A 6,919-nucleotide genomic window follows, 5' to 3' on the forward strand; every position below is an offset into this window, starting at 1 on the left:
CCTACCTGCAAATGTCCTCTCCCTCACCACCTCCAGTCATACATAGAGGTGTCCCCTCGCTCATCACCCCCAGCCATACATACAGTTGTCTCCTCCCTCCTAACAGTAGCTGCAGGAGCCCCCCTCACCAGAGCCAGTACCCCACCTTGATGAACTCGCTGCCCCATCAGGGGGATGGGGTAACAGCATCTCGTTGTAATTTAAATTTGCATCTTTCTCATTCCAAGTGAAGTTGAGCCTGTCTTTTGGGTTCATTTCAGGTCTTGGCCCATTTTTCTCTTGGGTAGTTGGTCTTTTTCTTACTGATTTGTAAAAATTTGTTACAGCGAACAGTGGCCCTTTGAGAAATGAGTTGCCTGTATTCCTGGTTTCTTGTTTATCTTTTTATTCTGTGCCCCCTGCCAGGCATCTGCCTTTTATTTTCATGAGAGTGAATATATCCATCTTTTATTTTATGGCTTCTAGGTTTTGCGTAATTCTTAGAATGATTCAAAATTACAGACTTTTTTAAATCCTTCTAGTAGTTTTACAGTTTTGTTTCTCCTTTTAAAGCTTTGATCCATTTGGAACTATTTTAGTGTCAAGGAGTGAGGTAGATTTCCCCCAAATGTCTATGTTTAGTTGTCCCAAGACCCTATATTTATATTATGTATTTTGAACTAGTTATTGAATTATCCATTGTTTTCTCCTGGATTTCACCTGCTCCCTTCTCATATTTGCACCAGAGTCTCTTGCTGGATTTTCTTTCCTGTCATCTGACTGTCCATGGGCTGTGTTAATTATTGTGGTTCTAGAACATATTTTAGGATCCCACATGGCTGGTCTACCTCGGTTAGCTTATTTTTAAAATTTTTCCTGGGTTTCTTTGCTCACATATTCTTTCATGTGAACTTCAGAATTGCTTTGGCAGGGCCTCTTGATTTATTCAGAGAACAAGCAGTTAGGACTTCAGCAAAGCCAGAGGAAACGCAGCACCCAGGGACCAGCACCGGCTTCTTCGAGCTGACCTGTGCACGCCCCCCGCCCCCGCCCCTGCTCTCCAGGCCGACCACGCCCCGGGGTGGAGTGCGCAGGCGCAGTGCTGTCCAGGGTGCTGGGCTGTGGTTCGGCCCCTGGCCTTGGAAGGAGAGTGTCTCAACAGAAGAGCAGAGGCCCAGGACCTAAAATCTGGATGTCCTCACTTGCCTATGGAAAGGGAGTTAGTCGTGGGGTTCTTTGGACCCAAATGTGAGTCGTTCTGTCACATGTCCCTGAGCAGAGTCAGCCAGGTCCCATGGCCAGAGCAGGTGGGCAGCACTGGGCACAGAGGTCCAGGTGAGGATCCAGGCCTTTGGAAGGTGGCTCTGGTCACTCCACTGAACACTCATTCCAGAAAAGGCCTACGGGCAGGTGGGAGGCAGCAGCCAGTATACCCTCAGTATTAACTTGTGTATGCTCAGCCCAGAGCCTAGAGCCTGGGACCTGGGGCCTGGGCACTGATTGAAGCCTTCCAGGAACCTGCCCCCCAGGCTGGTCAAGAGTGGTGACTGGAGACTTGCATCCAGGACATGGGTAGCCCATGGTTCTACGCCGAGGCCTCTCTTACCTGTTCCTCAGCTGCATCCCCTGGGGCCCAGTTTCAGTTTTCATAGTGGCTGACCTGGGAGAGCCTCACCTGGGAGAAACCAGCCACTTGGATGGGCTGGTGAGGCAACGGCACTGAGCAGGGGCTAGGCTGGGGTGAGTAGACCCCAGATGTTCTGATGTAGGCTGGAAAAGCGTCTCTGCAGCTGGCAACAAACCTCGGCCAACCTGGACTGTCAGCAGGAATCCTGACTAAAAATACCCCAGTCTCAGAGGCCCGCCTGCTGCCACTGCCTCAGAACCCCTCCTCACACCAGGCACCAAAAACATGCCCTTCAACCCCTGTGCAAGACACTGACGACAGGACCCATTGAACAGATGAGAAAACCTGGGCCCTGGGCCCGGTGAGCCCCAGCCCAATCCCCAGTCTCCAAGACCAGCCGTAGAGAACAAGCTCAGTGATGCAGAACAAAGCCTTCCTCCCTGGGGCTCAGTTTCCCTATGTGTATCTTGTGAGGGTGAGGGGAATGGGAATCTAGCTGAGCTATGAAGGTATCTGGAATTGGCCTCCCAGTGTGCTGAGTGTGTGTTGAATGACTGAATTACTGAGCAAGAGAGCAGATGAAAGCATTGAAGGGAACAAGGTGAAGGGGTCCTCCATAGCACCCTATGGGTGGGAGTTCTGAGCTCTAAGGGGGGGCTGACACTTCTCTGCCTTCAAACACTCCATCTGGTAAATGGAGTACATCTGCTTGTCTGTGGATCATGGCAGCTCAGAGGAGGGGCTCAGGGAGCCGTAGGTAGAGCAATAAAGGGCACTGAGTCTGAGTCCAACAGAAGACTCCTCACTGTGGCCCCAGAATGGATCTGGATCTGTGATGCCTGCCTTGCCTTTCACTCCTTTCCACTCCAGCTGACAGCTGGTGCCACACCTAGTCCCGCCTTCCCCAGCCCCCAGGTCCCTTCACCAGGTGTACCCCCGGCCCAGTTTTGACCACCTCCTGGGCTCCTAGTGTGAACAGTGCATCCCAATTTAGATGTCACTGTTCGGTGGGTGGCTCTGGAAGGATCCACATTCCCTGCAGGGGTGGAAGAGGGGATGAATCAAATGCTGATGCTTTGTGCACAGTCTGGGTACCCCATCTTCCAGAACTTTGCCCCACACCAGACTTTGGGTCCTCAGGGACCAGAAGTCTTTTACTCATCCCTAGCTGAGAGACCACCAATCTGCTGTACCTGCTAGGAGGAGACCCTGAGTTCACCCTTCAGTGACCACCAGGGAGCCCTGCGATTTTATGTCTCCCTTTGGAAGCCAGGAGACTGGGCAAATCTAGCCTTGGGAGCCAAGTGCCATCAATATATGTCCCAATCACCCTGAGTCTCCTCCCCTCTTCAGGCTCAGTCTCCTATCCTGGAGTCTGGCCACAGGAGTTCCGGGTCAGCCGCAAGGGGCAGAGCAAGGTAGTGTGGTGAGAGTCACCACTGTGCAATGTATATGCTTCACCTGCAATCCCCAGCAGCCTTCTGGAGGTCAGGGTGCACATGGCTTAAGGGGCACACCTAGCATGAAAGAATCTGGGGCTCTGTCCTGTAGGAGGAAGCCCCTGTTCAATGCAGAGGTTGGAGGTATTTGGAGATGAGCAGACTGGTGGGATACCTTGGGATGTTGCCAGGGGTCAGGCTGTCATCCCCTTCCCTATAATGGTTCCAATTGCTGCTGTATATGGCTTTAATGAATAAGAGATGAGGAAGGAGATTAATTATGGCATAATATGCACCAAAGTTGGGTAGAGGGACTCCTCAGGGGTGCAGGGCTGATGACAGAAGACCAAGACACCCCCTGAAGCCATGAGGTTGGGGATGGTAAGGGGCTTATTGGGAAAGCAGTGACTTTGGGCAAAGGTGGCTTTGGGAGGGGTTTCCAGAAGGTGGGTCAACCTAAACTCCCCTGACCTCTGTTTTCCTGTCTATAAAATGGGTAGTGGTAGTGGTGTCTCCACCACAGGACAGAATGGAACGATGCACTTAGCTGGCTTGGCATAGAGTCATCTCAGGCCTCAGGCAGGCAGCCACCCTCTGTGGTGCCAGCAGATGGCAGGCTGGTGCCCCCCAGCTCCCTGGCACTGGGACCATATTCCCAGCCGCCCACTCAGAGTGCCAGGAAGGGTCACATTGGAGCAGCGCCTAGATGGCAGGCACAGGTTTGCTGCAGGAACTTTGAACTTCCTTCCAGGTCTCTCTTTGCACTGCCCTAGGGTGGCCCAGAATGTGTGCAACAGAGGCCATGTCCCTTGCTTCCCCACCCACTCCCTGGGAAGACACTGGAGTAGAGAATGCCTGTAGCTCCCCCTCTGGGCTGCCCAAGCAAAGCCACCACAGGCCTGTCTCTCCAGGATAGAAACAGGCTTCTAGGGTGCCTGCGTGGCTCAGTCATTGAGTGTCTGCCTTCAGCTCAGGTTATGATCCTAGGGTCCTGGGATTGAGCCCTGTTTTGGGCTTCGAGCAGGAAGCCTGCTTCTCCCTCTCCCACTCCCCTGCTTGTGTTTCCTCTCTCGCTGTCTCTCTGTCAAATGAATAAATAAATTTTTTTTTAAAAGAAAGAAAGAAAGAAAAAAGAAACAGGCTTCTGGGAGCCTGTGGAAGCAGCAGCCTTCTAAGGAGTTGAATTGTGTCCCTGTCAACACAGGACCAGCCACAGCAAAAGGGTCCCCGTGTCCAAGTTGGATTCTATGAGTAAACGTGGAGGTCTGAGTGAAAATCCCACACTGTCCATTAGGGTCCCGATCAACCCTCTCATGGGATAGAAATGGACAAACGAGTGACAGCGACCAGGTGACCTAGCCCAGGAAGCATCAGCATCTGCTTTGCCTACAGACTGCACTGAGCCCAGAGAGGCCAAGGGGCTGGCCCAAGGTCACACAGCTAGGAGAACTTTCTCATGCTTGACATGCTGATGGCGAAGTCCGGTCCCCAGGATGGTGGTGGTGGTGAGGCCGCCACACAGCAGTACCAGGTCTCACTGGTGGGGTGGGTGGGCTGGCAGAGCTAGCAGAAGGCCATAACCTACATGTGATATATCTAAGGGGAGCAATGGCGGGCAGAAGCCCAGCTCAGGTAGGAGTGACAGGTCTGTGTAGCCTAGAGAGCAGAGCTATAGTCCTCAGACCATGCCTATTCTTGGTCCCCAGGGCTATGTGTCCAGAAAGCCTAGGGAACTCAGATCACTGGGACCCAAGTGGCCTGTCATCTCGGCACCCCTGCTGGACCTTCCAGGAACTGATCGGTGTAGACTACGTTAAATAAAGGGGCAGTGTGTGGCCAAACTCTTCCCACAGGCTCTCTGGCTTCTGCCATGGGGGTTGCCCTCAGGGCTGGCTGCAGCCCCTGTCAGCCCTCCCCGCTGACTCCTCACCAACTGTCATGTGCCCTCTCTCTCTCTCGCCTTTGGGCCCTGGGTGATAATGGCTCCCCATCTGCTCTCCTGGGAAGTGTGCACTGTACCTCCTGCTGTCCCACACCTGCCCACGTCCTGATAATTGTGCCTTACCAAACCTTTCCCACATCTCCAGCCTGAGGAGTGAGCCTTATCTTGCTGGAGGCTGAATGACTGCCACCCAGCCCTGCTCAGCAGCCTCTCTACCTGCCTTCAGCCCCCTCAGGACTGGCCCACACCTACCCACCCCAGCAAACATCTGCAGCCAACACCCAGGAGTCATCCCACAGGTCTGGTTGCCCACAAGGAAGGTGCTGCCCAAGGTACTGACTGGGAGCCCAGGAAACCTGTCCTATGCCCCACGGGGTGGGCTTTCACTGCACAGACCTGTGGGCAGGTGGGAGGCCCAGGTGCCAGCTCAGAGCAGCCAGAAACATCCGGGCTTGGCAGCTGGAGAGGCTCCTGGTGCCAGAATCCTCCATACGGCAACACTGGCTCCCTGTTCCCTCCTATGTGCACTTGTGCCCCAGAATGACTGTCCCCAACTGCCCTCAGGAGAAGACTTTGAAATTACAGGAAAATGGGGTCACAATCTTCAGCAGCGGTGGGCCAGCCTGGGGTCCTGGATCATTATAGCCACCAAGGAGCCCGAGATTCTGATCCACACTAGCTCAGACCTCAGACTGATGGCCAGTGCCACATGACTCTTCATTTGGTCTAAGGTGGCCTTGTGGAGAGAACTTTCCCTGATCTGGGAGCTTCTGCATGCAAGGACCCCAGAGGAAGGGTGCTAACACAGGGACAATTCTCAGCCCCTGGCTGGCTCTGTGAGTTTGGCCTCAGCTTCCCCACTTGTACAATGGGGGACACACCTCCCGTGTGGCTGTGGCAAGGATTCACGGGTGGCAATCTGCACCCAGCACCCACTGGAGAGGCGACTGTGGGTACATGGCTGGGGGCAGGAGCAAGTGCACAGATACTGGAGTAGTCTGAGCTCCACCTCACCACCTGTTGTGTCTGGGAATTAAAGATACTCTACAATGACCTGGTAAACCAAGGCAGGGATGAGAGCAACAGGGACAGAGCAGGCGAAGGTGCGGGCTGGGCTGCAGTGTGCCCTCAGGGATCTGGGCAGGGCAGCTTCTACTGGGGGCCAGCCCAGCATGGGCAACCCCATTGGTCTCCACCCCATGAGGTTGCCTGCAACACCATGCTCAGATGGGAGCACTGAGCTCAGGGTGTTACCTACTTTCCCTTGGTGAGGCTGGCAGGCCACCAACCCAGCACTCTGCCGACCTCTCCTAATGCCACCTCTGTGGTCAGGAGGCTTGGTCTGGTGGGGAGGCAGAGTGCACTAGGATTTCTAGTGACCAGGTCTCTCGGATTCACGTCACCAGGTGACACTGGCTAGGACTCCCAGGGGGACCACCAAGTCCTCGGCCACCATGATATATTCACTGGGAAGGATCCAGAGCCTTCCCTGGACACAGGGTCCTACGGATTGGAACCAACTTTGCCAGCCAATCTCTTATCCACCTGACTCAGAGAGGCCCAGGCCAGGCTGATCAGCTCCCAGCACTCGCGGCCTAGTAGCTGGCTGAAGACTCCAGATGCACCCAGGAGCTTATCTGTGAGGCCAGATAGATCCCCTGAGGACACGGACAGAGGGAAATCTGTGCAGGTGTGTGTGCGCAGAAGGGGCAGGTTCAGTGGTTTCTCTGGCCCTTGAGAGTGGGCTGGCTTTGTGGAGGGTGGGGTTACTAAGCAGGTGGGCTGGACAGGAATCTCCTGGACTTCCCCACTCCAAAGAAGGGAACAGTTGGTGTGCACCTGTGAGTAAGGTCAGGACTGTGACTGCGTCCCCTCCTTGGGTTGGTGCAGAGAGGGCTACAAAGACGTCTGTTGGGGGCTTCAGAAGTCTGT

This window comes from Mustela erminea, chromosome 13 (assembly GCF_009829155.1).
Source record: "Mustela erminea isolate mMusErm1 chromosome 13, mMusErm1.Pri, whole genome shotgun sequence".
NCBI classification, from domain to species: Eukaryota; Metazoa; Chordata; class Mammalia; order Carnivora; family Mustelidae; genus Mustela; species Mustela erminea.